The 20511-nt window shown below is 46.4% G+C and overlaps 1 long non-coding RNA gene across 1 annotated transcript; it reads right to left on the bottom strand.

Annotated features, from left to right (window-relative positions):
* Positions 1 to 968: 968 nt before the first annotated feature.
* On the bottom strand, positions 969 to 20511 carry LOC148217658 (uncharacterized). Its single transcript, XR_015800890.1, has 2 exons — positions 20263 to 20511; positions 969 to 1293 (listed from the first exon to the last, which is right to left on the bottom strand). It is a non-coding gene; the product is annotated as an uncharacterized LOC148217658 (long non-coding RNA).

Below are 20511 nucleotides of genomic sequence, written 5' to 3'. Positions count from 1 at the left end.
TCAGCCACCACAGCACGAGCGACAACAGCTCGCTCTGTTCCCGCCATTGCTCATGGATTGTTTCCCTGTTTTCCATGGATTTTTTCCCCATTTCTCACTGATTCCCCCCCCCCCCATTTCTCACTGAATATTCCCCCATTTTTCATCGACTTTTCCCCCATTTCTCACTGATTTTTTCCCCATTTTTCAAAGATTCCCCCCCCCATTTCTCACTGATTTTTTCCCCATTTCTCAATTATTTTTTCCCCCACTTTTCCCCGTTTCTCACTGATTTATTCCCCCATTTTTCATGGATTTTTTTTCCCCCATTTCTCACTGATTTTTTTCCCCATTTTTCAAAGATTCCCCCCCCGTTTTTCACTGATTTTTCTCCATTTCTCACTGATTTTCCCACCATTTTTCATGTGGTTTTTTTCCATTTCTCACTGATGTTTTACCCCATTCTTATTACCATTCTCATAGCTCTATTTTATATTTATACATATTCTTATATTTGCATTATTTCTGTTATACACTAGATTTTTCATAGATATTTGCTACTTAGATTTCATTATATTTTACATGTATACCAATCTATTTCTATTCTTTATATTTTATTTTTATATTAGCTATAAAAACCGTGCCTCTACCCAAATAAAAAGCATTTAAACATTCCTTTTAGACTATATTTAGCTATTTTTTATGGTTCTGTTTTTCATGCATTCTACACCCACCCCTCCCTGTCAATGTTCTGGCACCCAGCATGACCCCCCCCCCCCCCCCCCCCCATGCCCGACTCACCTGCTCCTCCAGCGCAGCCCGGCTCCCTTTCCCAGGGACCTTGGGGCGCCCCAAACCACGTCGGAGCCCCCAGTCTCCACACCCTCCCCCTCCGTAGGGAACGGGAATGGGATGGGGAGCACACAGGACAAGAAAGGAACACAAAAGACACACTGGACAGAGAGAAGAAAAGGGCTGGAAGCTGGATATGAGGATGAAAGTGGAGCAGCAACAAACCTCAGGACTCTTGACTAGAGAGTGTGGCTGCTGAACGTCTCAAAAAAAACCCCCAGCTCCAACACAACAGGCTGTGCTCACGGCTCGGCCTGGGACTCATCAGTGAACATCTCTCTCTTGCCAGGGCCATAAAGCCCCCGAGAAAACACGAGGTGAGGTTGATGTGCTCCGGCTTTGCTCCTGCTCAGCCCTAACCCCAGCCCCTGCTGCCAGTGAGCACCCTGATCTCTGAACCTCTTCTCAGCTTGTTTGTACGCTTCCAAATTCCTTCCTCTTTCTTCAAGCTTCATCTGTTTCCTGGCATTGGGAGAATGACAAGTGTTTAGCACAGCGCAATGAATACAACAGTCTCATTTTCAGAAGACACAACTGAACGAGAACCGACAGCAGCACTGCTTCGAGACAATCTGGGCACACGTTTCCCTTCCAGCAATCTGAGTGTTCTTTTGTGTCACGCCTGAAATTCTGAAAATGGTTTTTTGAGAAAAATTATCCATAACTAGAAAACAATCCAACCAAATAAATAGAACCCCTAGGATATAATAACAGCCCATATACTACAACACTCCAATTCTAATATTAATAAGAAAACAGAAATTAGCTACACAGCATTACCTCAAACAAACACTACATACTGGCAAGAATCAAAGCCACCACAAAATAATTCAAAAACTACCCTATGCCTTATGCTACAGGCTAGAACGCCATCGGCAAACCTTATCAAGGTATCCTTTAAAAACAACGCCCCACCAAAAACAAAAACAACACAAAACGCCATTCAAGAACTCCCTTATCAACACCTGAATGAAAAAACATGGCATTAGATAAATAGACCATAGCCCTTATCATACACCATCTACAAACAAAATAAAGCTATACCATACATCCTCGAAAACCACCTTCAAAGCACGACATTAGAAAAAAAAACTTTCCAGAATTAAAAGCTGTATCTAACAAAAGCCGTCTGATAAAATTAACAACCAAGCCCCCACCATCAGAGCTGCCCCTACTAAACTCCCCATCGTACATATGAAAAATCAGTTTTAAAAACCTACTTCAATTCATTCTGCCTCAAATACAAAACCATCCAGAAAGTTACCTTCACTCAAAAACAAAAGCGCACGTAGTAAATAACATTAAAAAATAAATCAGCACACTACACACCACAAGCATAAAATATTGAATTAAAACCAAAAATACCCCTATTCATTAAAGAGCCCAGCCGCAAGCTATATTTAACTATAACTTCGTGCAAACGTACACATATCATTAAAATAGATTTCTTTCAGAATACAACTGATGATCTAAAATAGTAAAATGTCCGAGAACGATATTATAATAGGATATCCTCGATCATCCTCCCGCAAATTCTCTCCACTGTATTGTCCGACACACACCAGAAAAAAAATCCACTTTTTACTTTTTTCAGCTAACTTCTCATTTATTAGCTGAGAGGAATGTTGAATTTGTCTTTACAAATGAGCTGTGGATCAGCCTGTAGATAAGGCTAGCACTGAGAGATAAAAGAAACAATGGGATGGATTCCACTGATTGATGAATGGAAAGAGATAGTTGCCTTTACAAACAAACTGCGGGGCTGCTGATAAATGAAATTGGATATCGAAAGATGAAAGAAGCAACGGGGGGAAACTATGAATTCTATAAGAATTAAAAATTAAAAGGGAGGGTTATACATTAGAGGGGAATTTCAGGTATCAGGCGTTCCGGGAAGTCTGTGCCTCTCAAGTACCTCAGCCAATGGGAAAAGAGAGAGGGAAATGCGGCCGGGAAAATAGGATAAAAAGGAGGCTGCGTCCTCCAAAAATTTGAGAGATCCCAGGGGAATGTCCCATGGCCTCTCCCTTTATTCGAATAAAGCAAAAAGGACTCCTCTGTTTCCTTTTTGGACATAAACCGCTGGTGTTTGTGGATTAATTTTCCTGACATTTAGCAACGTATTGTTAAAAAAAAAAAAAAAAAAAGTGATCCAGAAGAGGGCAACATTGACAGCCATTCCAAGACAGGATGAACAAATGCTTTCACATTGACAGAGGATGCTGCGATGTTCTGAGAACAGAAGATAGAATAAAATAAAGGAAGGTGATGTTACAAGACAGAAAAGGGTAAAATAAAAGGAGTACCTGAGACTGGGGGGCGGGGGGGAAGAAAATGGGGAAATATTAATTGCTACACACTAGGTACAAATGCTTTTTACAAGTAATTTATGAGAAGCAAGCTAAAAGCGTCTTACTGCTGCTAGTGATATCATGCTCCAAGCTCTGCTAATAATTCCTATTTCTAGCAACAGTTAAATTGAACTCACTACATTCCAACTATTTTTCTGCTTGTTTAGATGGCAGATCCGTTTGGAACACACCTTCGTATAGCAAATTCTATGCCCAGGTAGGGACCTCTCAGTTCTTCCATAAAACATTTTCTTCTGCATTATGGCAAGCCTTTGTTTTAGCTTGACAGCTTTCTTGAAACTTAAATTTACGCATGTATCCAAAGACATTTGCAATTCCAGAAATTGGTAGGCACATCATATGGAAAGTAAATAACATTCTCGAGAGGGAGTTGCTTTGTTACTGAGGGGATGAAAAGCAAGGCTAGAGCTAGTAGAACTACCCAAGAAATTGGACTTAACGCAGCTTTTACAAGGCTCAAAGTAGCCATACCGAGATGTTTGAGCTAAAAGCCCCAGTTACCAGACTTACAGGCCTAATAGTTATCACCACACCACATTCCCTGGTTGCAGTATTTTTAACAGCAGTGCAGAACGCTACTGAAAATTATTTTTAGGTTGAATTGTTCTCTCCCCTCACTGCCTGTGTAGCTGTTAGAGGCTTCCAGGAGGCTGGGGAAGCAGACTGCTGGTTTCACTTCCAGACAGGTCACTTCCGTGGTCTGCTGGAGGGCACTTTGAAGCCCGTGTCCTTTTCTTGCTCTATTGTATCTGACAACTTTCCTCCCCCACGTCTGTTTTTTAGCGGGCAGCATTTTTGGAGGGCCAGTCAAAGACCTCAGGCTCCGAGAGAATTCGTCTGCTTTGCTCTGTTTATGTGTGCAACAGATGGGAGCAGCAACTAAGTCAAGTAGTAACTTCTGAGCTGCCCAGTTATCAGTAAACCAAAATATTCTTTTGTGACTCTCGCCAGACGAACATATCATCCTATCCGAGTCACACACTGCCCCTCTGGCATTTTCCAGTCAGACAAAGAATTCCTGGCCCCTTGCATGAACCTCAGCTCTCCACCTTGTTCCAGAAAGAGTTCTAGATCCAAGGCCCAGTGAGCCAGCTACCCTTTGCTGCCCTGAGCAGTATGGAAACAGCCAAGCCCCAGCCCTGCAGCCCTGCCTAACTCGCCTTTGCCTCCCAAACCTGAACCTTTTCCTTGGCTGTGGCATCCTCACTCATGCAATCCTGAAGACAAAAATCTGATTTGGCAGGTGAGGCCGTTTCTAACGCAAAAGCTTCACCAAGGTTTCTCTTCCAACTTCAGCCTTAAACAGTCCTGTCCTCCTCAGACAGCCCCCACCTCCAGCCTTTAGCTGTAAATACTTACTGGTTTATAGCTAATGCTTGCCACCCCTCAAAATTAAGTCTTTTGATATGCATTTACATCCCTCCCTAACCATGTCCTCATCACCCTTCCCAAACTCAGCCTCATCTCCAGGCCTAGAACCTCTCCCTAGGTGAGGGACTGTCCTCGGGTAGGAGTGCTGACAGACCTGTGCATGAGCCCAGCTGCATAGCCCGTGCTAATCCCAGCCCAGCTCTAGCCTTTAAACCCACTGGGGCTTTGGTACTGGAGGCCCAGTTACAGTAACCCCTGTGGCCGTTCCGCTTCCAGGCCCTCTGTGAGTTGTGATCCCCCACCCTACACCACTTTGGTGAGAAATGCAATCCTTTCTTACAATAAAGTTTTCATTTTATGTCTAAATTAAAGCATTCAGAGAAAACGTGTAGCAATTATATCAAGACAGACATGACAGGCACCAACATTAGTCTTTCATTACACACTTTTCATGCCTTCTCTCCACAGATTTCTTTGAGGCAACTCTGACTCCTTTTCTCACAGGCAGCTCCACACAGCACCGACTCCTCCTCTCCTCTGTACGACTGGCTAAACCCCAGCCTGTCCCTTCCCCAGCCACCTGAGCCTGTCTGTCCCACACACAGCATCCTCTCACCTTGTCCATCCCTTGCACGGCCACGTGTCCCTTCCTCCTCGCAGCACAGCCAGCAGGCTCCAGCCCACACTGCAGCAGGCTCTGCACCTCCAGCTGGAGCTGTGCTTAGTGAAACTGGCAGCCAGCTGACCCACGCTTTTATAACAACCAGCCTCACTGGGCAGGCAAGGCTGTTTCCACTCCTTGCTAATCAGTACAGCTGTAACTCGTTGGCAACTAGTGCCTTCTGCACTATCCTTACAAACTATTCTCCTACAGAAATGGACCGGAATTCCGCGGGGATTTTCCGGGGATTCCGGGGGGATTTTCTCGGGAATTCCGGGGGGATTTTGTCGGGAATTCCGGGGGGATTTTCTGGGGGATTCCGGGGGGATTTTATCGGGGGTTCCTGGGGGATATTCCCGGGGATTCCGGGGGGATTTTATCGGGGATTCTGGGCATATTTTCTCGCGGATTCCGGGGGGATTTTCTCAGGGATTCCGGGGAGATTTTATCGGGGATTCCGGGGGGATTTTTCCCGGGAAATCCGGGGGGATTTTCCCCGCGATTCCAGGGGGATTTTCCAGGGGATTCCGGGCATATTTTCTCGGGGATTCCTGGGGGATTTTCCAGGGGATTCCATGGGGATTATCCAGGGGATTCCAGGGGGATTTTATCGGGGATACCTGGGGGATTTTCCAGGGGATTCCTGGGGGATTTTCCCGGGGATTCCGGGGGGATTTTCACGGGGATTCCGGGGGGATTTTCACTGGGATTCCGGGGCGATTTTCTCAGGGAATTCCGGGGGATTTTCTCGGGAATTCCGGGAGGATTTTCAGGAGTATTCCGGGGGGATTTTCCCGAGTATTCCGGGGGGATTTTTTCGGGGAGTCCGGGGGGATTTTCCCGGGGATTCCGAGGGGATATTCCCGGGGAATTCCGGGGGGATTTTCTCCGGGATTCCGGGGGGATTTTCCAGGGGTTTCAGCGAGGAATTTCCCGGGGAATTCCCGGTGGATTTTCCCGGGAAATTCCGGGGTGATTTTTTCGGGGAGTCCGGAGGGATTTTACGAGGGATTCCGGGGGGATATTCCCGGGGAATTCCGGGGGATTATCCCGGGGATTCCGGGGGGATTTTCTCGGCGATACCGGGGGGATATTCTCGGGGATTCCGGGATGATTTTCCCGGGGAATTCCAGGGGATTATTCCGGCGATTCCGGGGGGATTTTCTCGGCGATACCGGGGGGATTTTCCAGGAGATGCCGGGGGGATTATCCCGGGGAATTCTAGGGGATTTTCTCGGGGATTCCGGGGGGATTTTCCCGGGAATTCCGGGGGGATTTTCCAGGGGATTTCGTGGGGATTATGCCGGGGAGTCTGGGGCTATTTTCGCGGGGATTCCGGGAGGTTTTTCTCGGGGATTCCGGGGGGATTTTCCCGCGGAATTCCGGGGGGATTTTCTCGGGGATTCCGGCTGGATTTTCCAGGGGATTCCGGGCATATTTTCTCGGGGATTCCGGGGCGATTATCCCGGGGGATTCCGGGGGGATTTTCTCGGGGATTCCGGGGGGATTTTCCCGGGGATTCCGCAGGGATTTTCCCGCGGAATAACGGGGGGATTTTCTCGGGGAGTCCGGGGAGATTTGCCCGGGGATTCCGGGGGGATTTTCCGGGGGGATTTTCCGTAACCTAACTAACCATAGACCTAACCCTAACCCTAACCCTGACCCTAAACATAACCCTAAACCAAATAACCCTAACCCTAACCCTAAACCAACTAGCCCTAACACTAACCATAAGCCTAACCTTTACCAAAATAACCCTAACCATAACCCTAACCCAACTAACCATAACCCTAACCGTAACCCTAACCCTAGCCCAAATAACCCTAACCCTAACCCTGCCCCTAAACCTAACCCTAAACCAAATAACCCTAACCCTAACCCTAAACCAACTAGCCCTAACACTAACCCTAACCTTTACCAAAATAACCCTAACCATAACCCTAACCCTAACTCTAACCCTAACCCTATGCCTAACCCTAACCCTAACCCAAGTAACCCTAACACTAACCGAAATAACCCTAACCATAACCAACTAACCCTAACCCTAACCCTAACAGAAATAGCCCTAACACTAACCCAAATAACCATAACCCTAACCCTAAACTAACTAACTCTAACCATAACACAAACCCTAACCCTAACCCTAGCCCAAATAACCCTAACCCTAACCCTGACCCTAAACCTAACCCTAAACCTAATAACCCTAACCCTAAACCAACTAGCCCTAACACTAACCATAAGCCTAACCTTTACCAAAATAACCCTAAGCATAACCCTAACCCAACTAACCCTAAACCAAATAACCCTAACCCTAACCCTAAACCAACTAGCCCTAACACTAACCATAAGCCTAACCTTTACCAAAATAACCCTAACCATAACCCTAACCCAACTAACCATAACCCTAACCCTAACCCTAGACCAAATAACCCTAACCATAACCCTGACACTAAACCTAACCCTAAACCAAATAACCCTAACCCTAAACCAACTAGCCCTAACACTAACCATAAGCCTAACCTTTACCAAAATAACCCTAAGCATAACCCTAACCCAACTAACCATAACCCTAACCCTAACTCTAACCCTAACCCTAGCCCAAATAACCCTAACCCTAACCCTAACCCTGACAATAAACCTAACCCTAAACCAAATAACCCTAACCCTAAACCAACTAGCCCTAACACTAACCCTAAGCCTAACCTTTACCAAAATAACCCTAACCATAACCCTAACTAACCATAGACCTAACTATAACCTGAACCCTAACCCTAACCCTAACCCTAGCCCAAATAACCCTAACCCTAACCCTAGGCCAAATAACCCTAACCCTAACAGTAACCCTGACCCTAAACCTAACCCTAAACCAAATAACCCTAACCCTAACCCTAACCCAACTAACCCTAACACTAACCCTAAGCCTAACCTTTACCAAAATAACCCTAACCATAACCCTAACCCAACTAACCATAACCCTTTGCCTAACCCTAACCATAAACCTAGCCCAAATAACCCTAACCCTAACCCTGACCTTAAACCTAACCCTAAACCAAATAACCCTAACCCTAACCCTAAACCAACTAGCCCTAACACTAACCCTAAGCCTAACCTTTACCAAAATAACCCTAACCATAACCCTATGCCTAACCCTAACCCTAACTGAAGTAACCCTAACACTAACCGAAATAACCCTAACCATAACCAACTAACCCTACCCATAACGCAACTAACCCTAACCCTAACAGAAATGGCCCTATCACTAACCCAAATAACCATAACCCTAACCTTAAACTAACTAACTCTAACCATAACACAAACCCTAACCCTAACCCTGACCCTAAACCTAACCCTAAACCAAACAACCCTAACACTAACCCTAAGCCTACCCTTTACCAAAATAACCCTGACCATAACCCTAACCCAACTAAACCTAAACCTAAACCTAACCCTAAGCCAAATAACCCTAACCCTAAACCAACTAGCCCTAACACTAACCCTAAGGCTAACCTTTACCAAAATAACCCTAACCATAACCCTAACCCAACTAACCCTAACCCTAGCCCAAATAACCCTAACCCTAACCCTGACCCTAAACCTAACCCTAACCCAAATAACCCTAACCCTAAACCAACTAGCCCTAACACTAGCCCTAAGCCTAACCTTTACCAAAATAACCCTAACCATAACACTAACTCTAACCCTAACCCTATGCCTAACCCTAACCCTAACCGAAGTAACCCTAACACTAACCGAAATAACCCTAACCATAACCAACTAACCCTACCCATAACGCAACTAACCCTAACCCTAACAGAAATAGCCCTAACACTAACCCAAATAACCATAACCCTAACCTTGACCCTAAACCTAACCCTAAACCTAATAACCCTAACCCTAACCCTAAAACAACTAGCCCTAACACTAACCCTAAGCCTAACCTTTACCAAAATAACCCTAACCATAACCCAAACCCAACTAACCCTAAACCAAATAACCCTAACCCTAACCCTAGGCCAAATAACCCTAACCCTAACCCTAACCCTGACCCTAAACCTAACCCTAAACCAAATAACCCTAACCCTAACCCTAAACCAACTAGCCCTAACATTAACCATAAGCCTAACCTTTACCAAAATAACCCTAACCATAACCCTAACCCAACTAACCATAACCCTAACCCTAACCCTAGACCAAATAACCCTAACCATAACCCTGACACTAAACCTAACCCTAAACCAAATAACCCTAACCCTAACCCTAAACCAACTAGCCCTAACACTAACCATAAGCCTAACCTTTACCAAAATAACCCTAACCATAACCCTAACCCAACTAACCATAACCCTAACCCTAACCCTAACTCTAACCCTAACCCTAGCCCAAATAACCCTAACCCTAACCCTAACCCTGACAATAAACCTAACCCTAAACCAAATAACCCTAACCCTAAACCAACTAGCCCTAACACTAACCATAAGCCTAACCTTTACCAAAATAACCCTAACCATAACCCTAACTAACCATAGACCTAACTATAACCCGAACCCTAACCCTAACCCTAACCCTAGCCCAAATAACCCTAACCCTAACCCTAGGCCAAATAACCCTAACCCTAACAGTAACCCTGACCCTAAACCTAACCCTAAACCAAATAACCCTAACCCTAACCCAACTAACCCTAACACTAACCCTAAGCCTAACCTTTACCAAAATAACCCTAACCATAACCCTAACCCAACTAACCCTAACCCTAGCCCAAATAACCCTAACCCTAACCCTGACCCTAAACCTAACCCTAACCCAAATAACCCTAACCCTAAACCAACTAGCCCTAACACTAGCCCTAAGCCTAACCTTTACCAAAATAACCCTAACCATAACCCTAACCCTAACTCTAACCCTAACCCTATGCCTAACCCTAACCCTAACCGAAGTAACCCTAACACTAACCGAAATAACCCTAACCATAACCAACTAACCCTACCCATAACGCAACTAACCCTAACCCTAACAGAAATAGCCCTAACACTAACCCAAATAACCATAACCCTAACCTTGACCCTAAACCTAACCCTAAACCTAATAACCCTAACCCTAACCCTAAAACAACTAGCCCTAACACTAACCCTAAGCCTAACCTTTACCAAAATAACCCTAACCATAACCCTAACCCAACTAACCCTAAACCAAATAACCCTAACCCTAACCCTAGGCCAAATAACCCTAACCCTAACCCTAACCCTGACCCTAAACCTAACCCTAAACCAAATAACCCTAACCCTAACCCTAAACCAACTAGCCCTAACACTAACCATAAGCCTAACCTTTACCAAAATAACCCTAACCATAACCCTAACCCAACTAACCATAACCCTAACCCTAACCCTAGACCAAATAACCCTAACCATAACCCTGACACTAAACCTAACCCTAAACCAAATAACCCTAACCCTAAACCAACTAGCCCTAACACTAACCATAAGCCTAACCTTTACCAAAATAACCCTAACCATAACCCTAACCCAACTAACCATAACCCTAACCCTAACCCTAACTCTAACCCTAACCCTAGCCCAAATAACCCTAACCCTAACCCTAACCCTGACAATAAACCTAACCCTAAACCAAATAACCCTAACCCTAAACCAACTAGCCCTAACACTAACCCTAAGCCTAACCTTTACCAAAATAACCCTAACCATAACCCTAACTAACCATAGACCTAACTATAACCTGAACCCTAACCCTAACCCTAACCCTAGCCCAAATAACCCTAACCCTAACAGTAACCCTGACCCTAAACCTAACCCTAAACCAAATAACCCTAACCCTAACCCAACTAAACCTAACACTAACCCTAAGCCTAACCTTTACCAAAATAACCCTAACCATAACCCTAACCCAACTAACCATAACCCTTTGCCTAACCCTAACCATAAACCTAGCCCAAATAACCCTAACCCTAACCCTAAACCAACTAGCCCTAACACTAACCCTAAGCCTAACCTTTACCAAAATAACCCTAACCATAACCCTAACCCAACTAACCATAACCCTTTGCCTAACCCTAACCATAAACCTAGCCCAAATAACCCTAACCCTAACCTTAAACCTAACCCTAAACCAAATAACCCTAACCCTAAACCAACTAGCCCTAACACTAACCCTAACCTTTACCAAAATAACCCTAACCATAACCCTAACCCTAACTCTAACCCTAACCCTATGCCTAACCCTAACCCTAACCCAAGTAACCCTAACACTAACTGAAATAACCCTAACCATAACCAACTAACCCTAACCCTAACCCTAACAGAAATAGCCCTAACACTAACCCAAATAACCATAACCCTAACCCTAAACTAACTAACTCTAACCATAACACAAACCCTAACCCTAACCCTAGCCCAAATAACCCTAACCCTAACCCTAACCCTAACCCTAACCCTAACCCTAACCCTAACCCAAACCATAAACCTAGCCCAAATAACCCTAACCCTAACCTTAAACCTAACCCTAAACCAAATAACCCTAACCCTAAACCAACTAGCCCTAACACTAACCCTAACCTTTACCAAAATAACCCTAACCATAACCCTAACCCTAACTCTAACCCTAACCCTATGCCTAACCCTAACCCTAACCCAAGTAACCCTAACACTAACCGAAATAACCCTAACCATAACCAACTAACCCTAACCCTAACCCTAACAGAAATAGCCCTAACACTAACCCAAATAACCATAACCCTAACCCTAAACTAACTAACTCTAACCATAACACAAACCCTAACCCTAACCCTAGCCCAAATAACCCTAACCCTAACCCTGACCCTAAACCTAACCCTAAACCTAATAACCCTAACCCTAAACCAACTAGCCCTAACACTAACCATAAGCCTAACCTTTACCAAAATAACCCTAAGCATAACCCTAACCCAACTAACCCTAAACCAAATAACCCTAACCCTAACCCTAAACCAACTAGCCCTAACACTAACCATAAGCCTAACCTTTACCAAAATAACCCTAAGCATAACCCTAACCCAACTAACCATAACCCTAACCCTAACCCTAGACCAAATAACCCTAACCATAACCCTGACACTAAACCTAACCCTAAACCAAATAACCCTAACCCTACACCAACTAGCCCTAACACTAACCATAAGCCTAACCTTTACCAAAATAACCCTAACCATAACCCTAACCCAACTAACCATAACCCTAACCCTAACTCTAACCCTAACCCTAGCCCAAATAACCCTAACCCTAACCCTAACCCTGACAATAAACCTAACCCTAAACCAAATAACCCTAACCCTAAACCAACTAGCCCTAACACTAACCCTAAGCCTAACCTTTACCAAAATAACCCTAACCATAACCCTAACTAACCATAGACCTAACTATAACCTGAACCCTAACCCTAACCCTAACCCTAGCCCAAATAACCCTAACCCTAACCCTAGGCCAAATAACCCTAACCCTAACAGTAACCCTGACCCTAAACCTAACCCTAAACCAAATAACCCTAACCCTAACCCTAACCCAACTAACCCTAACACTAACCCTAAGCCTAACCTTTACCAAAATAACCCTAACCATAACCCTAACCCAACTAACCATAACCCTTTGCCTAACCCTAACCATAAACCTAGCCCAAATAACCCTAACCCTAACCCTGACCTTAAACCTAACCCTAAACCAAATAACCCTAACCCTAACCCTAAACCAACTAGCCCTAACACTAACCCTAAGCCTAACCTTTACCAAAATAACACTAACCATAACCCAAACCCAACTAACCATAACCCTATGCCTAACCCTAACCCTAACTGAAGTAACCCTAACAGTAACCGAAATAACCCTAACCATAACCAACTAACCCTACCCATAACGCAACTAACCCTAACCCTAACAGAAATGGCCCTATCACTAACCCAAATAACCATAACCCTAACCTTAAACTAACTAACTCTAACCATAACACAAACCCTAACCCTAACCCTGACCCTAAACCTAACCCTAAACCAAACAACCCTAACACTAACCCTAAGCCTACCCTTTACCAAAATAACCCTGACCATAACCCTAACCCAACTAAACCTAAACCTAAACCTAACCCTAACCCAAATAACCCTAACCCTAAACCAACTAGCCCTAACACTAACCATAAGGCTAACCTTTACCAAAATAACCCTAACCATAACCCTAACCCAACTAACCCTAACCCTAGCCCAAATAACCCTAACCCTAACCCTGACCCTAAACCTAACCCTAACCCAAATAACCCTAACCCTAAACCAACTAGCCCTAACACTAGCCCTAAGCCTAACCTTTACCAAAATAACCCTAACATTAACCCTAACTCTAACCCTAACCCTATGCCTAACCCTAACCCTAACCGAAGTAACCCTAACACTAACCGAAATAACCCTAACCATAACCAACTAACCCTACCCATAACGCAACTAACCCTAACCCTAACAGAAATAGCCCTAACACTAACCCAAATAACCATAACCCTAACCTTGACCCTAAACCTAACCCTAAACCTAATAACCCTAACCCTAACCCTAAAACAACTAGCCCTAACACTAACCCTAAGCCTAACCTTTACCAAAATAACCCTAACCATAACCCTAACCCAACTAACCCTAAACCAAATAACCCTAACCCTAACCCTAGGCCAAATAACCCTAACCCTAACCCTAACCCTGACCCTAAACCTAACCCTAGACCAAATAACCCTAACCATAACCCTGACACTAAACCTAACCCTAAACCAAATAACCCTAACCCTAACCCTAAACCAACTAGCCCTAACACTAACCATAAGCCTAACCTTTACCAAAATAACCCTAACCATAACCCTAACCCAACTAACCATAACCCTAACCCTAACCCTAACTCTAACCCTAACCCTAGCCCAAATAACCCTAACCCTAACCCTAACCCTGACAATAAACCTAACCCTAAACCAAATAACCCTAACCCTAAACCAACTAGCCCTAACACTAACCCTAAGCCTAACCTTTACCAAAATAACCCTAACCATAACCCTAACTAACCATAGACCTAACTATAACCTGAACCCTAACCCTAACCCTAACCCTAGCCCAAATAACCCTAACCCTAACCCTAGGCCAAATAACCCTAACCCTAACAGTAACCCTGACCCTAAACCTAACCCTAAACCAAATAACCCTAACCCTAACCCAACTAACCCTAACACTAACCCTAAGCCTAACCTTTACCAAAATAACCCTAACCATAACCCTAACCCAACTAACCCTAACCCTAGCCCAAATAACCCTAACCCTAACCCTGACCCTAAACCTAACCCTAACCCAAATAACCCTAACCCTAAACCAACTAGCCCTAACACTAGCCCTAAGCCTAACCTTTACCAAAATAACCCTAACCATAAACCTAACCCTAACTCTAACCCTAACCCTATGCCTAACCCTAACCCTAACCGAAGTAACCCTAACACTAACCGAAATAACCCTAACCATAACCAACTAACCCTACCCATAACGCAACTAACCCTAACCCTAACAGAAATAGCCCTAACACTAACCCAAATAACCATAACCCTAACCTTGACCCTAAACCTAACCCTAAACCTAATAACCCTAACCCTAACCCTAAAACAACTAGCCCTAACACTAACCCTAAGCCTAACCTTTACCAAAATAACCCTAACCATAACCCTAACCCAACTAACCCTAAACCAAATAACCCTAACCCTAACCCTAGGCCAAATAACCCTAGCCCTAACCCTAACCCTGACCCTAAACCTAACCCTAAACCAAATAACCCTAACCCTAAACCAACTAGCCCTAACACTAACCATAAGCCTAACCTTTACCAAAATAACCCTAACCATAACCCTAACCCAACTAACCATAACCCTAACCCTAACCCTAGACCAAATAACCCTAACCATAACCCTGACACTAAACCTAACCCTAAACCAAATAACCCTAACCCTAAACCAACTAGCCCTAACACTAACCATAAGCCTAACCTTTACCAAAATAACCCTAACCATAACCCTAACCCAACTAACCATAACCCTAACCCTAACCCTAACTCTAACCCTAACCCTAGCCCAAATAACCCTAACCCTAACCCTAACCCTGACAATAAACCTAACCCTAAACCAAATAACCCTAACCCTAAACCAACTAGCCCTAACACTAACCCTAAGCCTAACCTTTACCAAAATAACCCTAACCATAACCCTAACTAACCATAGACCTAACTATAACCCGAACCCTAACCCTAACCCTAACCCTAGCCCAAATAACCCTAACCCTAACCCTAGGCCAAATAACCCTAACCCTAACAGTAACCCTGACCCTAAACCTAACCCTAAACCAAATAACCCTAACCCTAACCCAACTAACCCTAACACTAACCCTAAGCCTAACCTTTACCAAAATAACCCTAACCATAACCCTAACCCAACTAACCATAACCCTTTGCCTAACCCTAACCATAAACCTAGCCCAAATAACCCTAACCCTAACCCTGACCTTAAACCTAACCCTAAACCAAATAACCCTAACCCTAACCCTAAACCAACTAGCCCTAACACTAACCCTAAGCCTAACCTTTACCAAAATAACCCTAACCATAACCCTAACCCAACTAACCATAACCCTTTGCCTAACCCTAACCATAAACCTAGCCCAAATAACCCTAACCCTGACCTTAAACCTAACCCTAAACCAAATAACCCTAACCCTAAACCAACTAGCCCTAACACTAACCCTAAGCCTAACCTTTACCAAAATAACCCTAACCATAACTCTAACCCAACTAACCATAACCCTATGCCTAACCCTAACCCTAACCGAAGTAACCCTAACACTAACCGAAATAACCCTAACCATAACCAACTAACCCTACCCATAACGCAACTAACCCTAACCCTAACAGAAATGGCCCTATCACTAACCCAAATAACCATAACCCTAACCTTAAACTAACTAACTCTAACCATAACACAAACCCTAACCCTAACCCTAGCCCAAATAAATCTAACCATAACCCTGACCCTAAACCTAACCCTAAACCAAATAACCCTAACACTAACCCTAAGCCTACCCTTTACCAAAATAACCCTGACCATAACCCTAACCCAACTAAACCTAAACCTAACCCTAACCCTAGCCCAAATAACCCTAACCCTAACCCTGACCCTAAACCTAACCCTAACCCAAATAACCCTAACCCTAAACCAACTAGCCCTAACACTAGCCCTAAGCCTAACCTTTACCAAAATAACCCTAACCATAACCCTAACCCACCTAACCCTAACCCTAACCCTCGCCCAAATAACCCTAACCCTAACCCTGACCCTAAACCTAACCCTAAACCAAATAACCCTAACCCTAACCCAACTAACCCTAACACTAACCCTAACTCTAACCTTAACCCAAATAACCCTAACCCTTACCCTAAACCCACTAACCATAACCCTAACCGAACTAACCCTAACCGTAACCCAAATATCCCTAACCCTAACACAAATCCTAACCCTAAACCTAACCCTAACCCTACCCTCTACCCATACCCTAACCCGTACGCTAACCCTAAACCATACCCTAACCCGTACGCTAACTCTCACCGGTACCCTAAGCCGTACCCGTACCCTAACCCGTACCCTAACACTAACCTGTACCCTTACCCATACCCTAACTATAACCCCAACCCTAACCTTTACCCCTTACCCCAACCCCAAGACGGAGACTAAGCCCAAGTCTAAGTCCAACCCCAGACCCTAACCTGGGCACCTCATCCCCCCAGCTCCCATGACCCATTAGGCCCCTGGCCTCTGAACCCCTGGCCCATGGGTCCACTGTCCCCCTAGCCCCCAAGTCCCGTGGCCGCAAGGCCCCATGACCACCTGGCCCTGCTGACCTGTGAGCCACCTTGCCCTAGGATGCCCAGGCCCCCTAAAGCACTGACTGTCTGGCCTCTGGTCCCCCCCGGCCCCCTAGCCCCCATGCCCCTGACCCAGACCCACCTCCAATACCCCACGCCTGCACCAATTTCGGCACAGAGATCTCCCCATCCGGATGACACCCCTACAGCGTCTACCCCGATAACGGCTTCAAACCCGGCACGAGCAACTTCAGAGTCAATAATTTCAGACACCCCTTTTGCCCCAGCCCCTGTGATTTCAGCTCTTTTTCAAACCACAAGCTTTATTCAACTGCCAGCTCTGTTCTTCTGACTTCACCTGAGCCTTTCTCCATCTCTGCAAGAGCAATCTTCTCCACCTTCAATGCACAGCATCTGTGTCTTGGCTCCAGCCCCGCACCAATTCACCTCCCGCCCCAGAGCCTCGAAGCCTGCCCCGGTACATATCCCGCTCCCATGGATATTTCACCTCCGGCCCTACGGTCCCCCCTCCTATTACGGCCCTTCGTGTCCCCGTTCCATGCGCTGGCACGCGACCCAGACCCACCTTCAACAGCCCGGACCTGTGCCAATCTTGGCGCACGGATCGCCCCGTCTCGATGGCACCCCTATGGCGTCTACCCCGATAACGGCTTCAAACCCGGCACGAGCAACTTCAGAGTCAATAATTTCAGACACCCCTTTTGCCCCAGCCCCTGTGATTTCAGCTCTTTTTCAAACCACAAGCTTTATTCAACTGCCAGCTCTGCTCTTCTGACTTCACCTGAGCCTTTCTCCATCTCTGCAAGAGCAATCTTCTCCACCTTCAATGCACGGCATCTGTGTCTTGGCTCCAGCCCCGCACCAATTCAGCTCCCGCCCCAGAGCCTCGAAGCCTGCCCCCGGTACATATCCCGCTCCCATGGATATTTCACCTCCAGCCCTACGGTCCCCCCTCCTATTACGGCCCTTCGTGTCCCCGTTCCATGCGCTGGCACGCGACCCAGACCCACCTTCAACAGCCCGGACCTGTGCCAATCTTGGCGCACGGATCGCCCCATCTCGATGGCACCCCTATGGCGTCTACCCCGATAACGGCTTCAAACCCGGCACGAGCAACTTCAGAGTCAATAATTTCAGACACCCCTTTTGCCCCAGCCCCTGTGATTTCAGCTCTTTTTCAAACCACAAGCTTTATTCAACTGCCAGCTCTGCTCTTCTGACTTCACCTGAGCCTTTCTCCATCTCTGCAAGAGCAATCTTCTCCACCTTCAATGCACAGCATCTGTGTCTTGGCTCCAGCCCCGCACCAATTCAGCTCCCGCCCCAGAGCCTCGAAGCCTGCCCCCGGTACATATCCCGCTCCCATGGATATTTCACCTCCGGCCCTACGGTCCCCCCTCCTATTACGGCCCTTCGTGTCCCCGTTCCATGCGCTGGCACGCGACCCAGACCCACCTTCAACAGCCCGGACCTGTGCCAATCTTGGCGCACGGATCGCCCCGTCTCGATGGCACCCCTATGGCGTCTACCCCGATAACGGCTTCAAACCCGGCACGAGCAACTTCAGAGTCAATAATTTCAGACACCCCTTTTGCCCCAGCCCCTGTGATTTCAGCTCTTTTTCAAACCACAAGCTTTATTCAACTGCCAGCTCTGCTCTTCTGACTTCACCTGAGCCTTTCTCCATCTCTGCAAGAGCAATCTTCTCCACCTTCAATGCACAGCATCTGTGTCTTGGCTCCAGCCCCGCACCAATTCAGCTCCCGCCCCAGAGCCTCGAAGCCTGCCCCCGGTACATATCCCGCTCCCATGGATATTTCACCTCCGGCCCTACGGTCCCCCCTCCTATTACGGCCCTTCGTGTCCCCGTTCCATGCGCTGGCACGCGACCCAGACCCACCTTCAACAGCCCGGACCTGTGCCAATCTTGGCGCACGGATCGCCCCGTCTCGATGGCACCCCTATGGCGTCTACCCCGATAACGGCTTCAAACCCGGCACGAGCAACTTCAGAGTCAATAATTTCAGACACCCCTTTTGCCCCAGCCCCTGTGATTTCAGCTCTTTTTCAAACCACAAGCTTTATTCAACTGCCAGCTCTGCTCTTCTGACTTCACCTGAGCCTTTCTCCATCTCTGCAAGAGCAATCTTCTCCACCTTCAATGCACAGCATCTGTGTCTTGGCTCCAGCCCCGCACCAATTCAGCTCCCGCCCCAGAGCCTCGAAGCCTGCCCCCGGTACATATCCCGCTCCCATGGATATTTCACCTCCGGCCCTACGGTCCCCCCTCCTATTACGGCCCTTCGTGTCCCCGTTCCATGCGCTGGCACGCGACCCAGACCCACCTTCAACAGCCCGGACCTGTGCCAATCTTGGCGCACGGATCGCCCCGTCTCGATGGCACCCCTATGGCGTCTACCCCGATAACGGCTTCAAACCCGGCACGAGCAACTTCAGAGTCAATAATTTCAGACACCCCTTTTGCCCCAGCCCCTGTGATTTCAGCTCTTTTTCAAACCACAAGCTTTATTCAACTGCCAGCTCTGCTCTTCTGACTTCACCTGAGCCTTTCTCCATCTCTGCAAGAGCAATCTTCTCCACCTTCAATGCACAGCATCTGTGTCTTGGCTCCAGCCCCGCACCAATTCACCTCCCGCCCCAGAGCCTCGAAGCCTGCCCCAGTCCGTATCCCGCTCCTACGGCGATTTCACCTCCATCCCTTCTAACCCGGCACGAGTGATTTCAGAGTCAATCAGTTCAGACACCCCTTTTAGCCCACCCCCTGTGATTTCAGCTCTTTTTCAAACCACAAGCTTTATTCAACTGCCAGTTCTTCTGCTTCGCTTCTGGATCCACATTGCTCCGGCTGTGCCATGTAATGGTCTTTCTGCTTTCCACGGCAGGATATTTTTTTTACCTCTACCTCTCTGTGGTTTGAGCACCTCCTGAACTCATATTTCAGCCACAATCTGAGAATCCTTACCCCATTAACATCTCTAGACTCCCTTTCATATCCCTTAGTGATTTAATATCCAGCCACACACATACCATCGTGCCTCCATATGCCCTAACACAGCCCCAAAGCAGTTATGTTTTCAAACCTTACCGTATTTCTCCAGCTCTGCTTCCTCAGCTCCAGCCTCTCAGTTTCAGTCTAAGAAAGAAGAAAACGCGATTAAATCATATAAAGCTTAGAGATAAGAAAAACATAAAAAAGCACCTTTATTCCCAATACTTGAAACCATATAAATTGCCTCACTGGAGTCCCCCAGACCCAGTAGCCGCCCCCCCTACACGCCACGCCGGGCCCCAGCGGCCGCGCTCCGCCGCGGGCCCCGCCCCTCGGCTGCGCTCC

Source organism: Sturnus vulgaris, unplaced genomic scaffold (assembly GCF_052056855.1).
Source record: "Sturnus vulgaris isolate bStuVul1 unplaced genomic scaffold, bStuVul1.hap1 Scaffold_507, whole genome shotgun sequence".
Taxonomy (NCBI): domain Eukaryota; kingdom Metazoa; phylum Chordata; class Aves; order Passeriformes; family Sturnidae; genus Sturnus; species Sturnus vulgaris.
The sequence above is the reverse complement of the archived record's forward strand: the minus strand, read 5'-3'. Positions and strand labels throughout refer to the sequence as shown.